Below are 667 nucleotides of genomic sequence, written 5' to 3'. Positions count from 1 at the left end.
TGCTATAATTGTGTTACATGATGTCTCAGACATGTACACGTGTCAGCCATTAATGCACAAAACACGTGGATATCGTAAACAGCGCCTATACCCGACAGCAAAGCTTAAAATGTTTGGTTGTATTGGTTAAATGTCCTAATGACAGCCAGGGTCACTTAAGGACGTGCCAGGTTTGTTGGTGGAGGAAAGCCGGAGTACCCGGAGAAAAACCATCGACCAGCGGTCAGTACAACTGCCCCACATGGGATTTGAACTTGTGACCCAGAGGTGAAGCGCATGTGGTACTATGTCAGGACATCTTCACCAATCGGCCACAGCGGCCCACATGCTTTAAATATTCTACAAGCATATAACGAATTGGAATTAAACGGCAAAATCTACAAACAAACACAAGGTGCCGCAATGGACGCAGTAGCCCTGACATATGTGACACACGAATGTCCGAAATTATAACTGTATTCATATGACTCATCAGACAAAATAGGAAAACCTGACCCACTCAAAGCATTTAAAATCCGACTTAATAGGGGAGAGTTTAAAGCATCAGAAATTGACGAGTCTGACAAAAAAAACGAAAGTTCACAATCCAGCCTGATGAAAATTCTACCAAAGACTGGGGTCGTGTCCCATCGATCACCAAATATAATCCAGCTCTACGGAAATTAGA

Source organism: Argopecten irradians, chromosome 13 (assembly GCF_041381155.1).
Source record: "Argopecten irradians isolate NY chromosome 13, Ai_NY, whole genome shotgun sequence".
In the NCBI taxonomy this organism is placed as follows: domain Eukaryota; kingdom Metazoa; phylum Mollusca; class Bivalvia; order Pectinida; family Pectinidae; genus Argopecten; species Argopecten irradians.
This window is presented reverse-complemented; position numbering follows the sequence as displayed.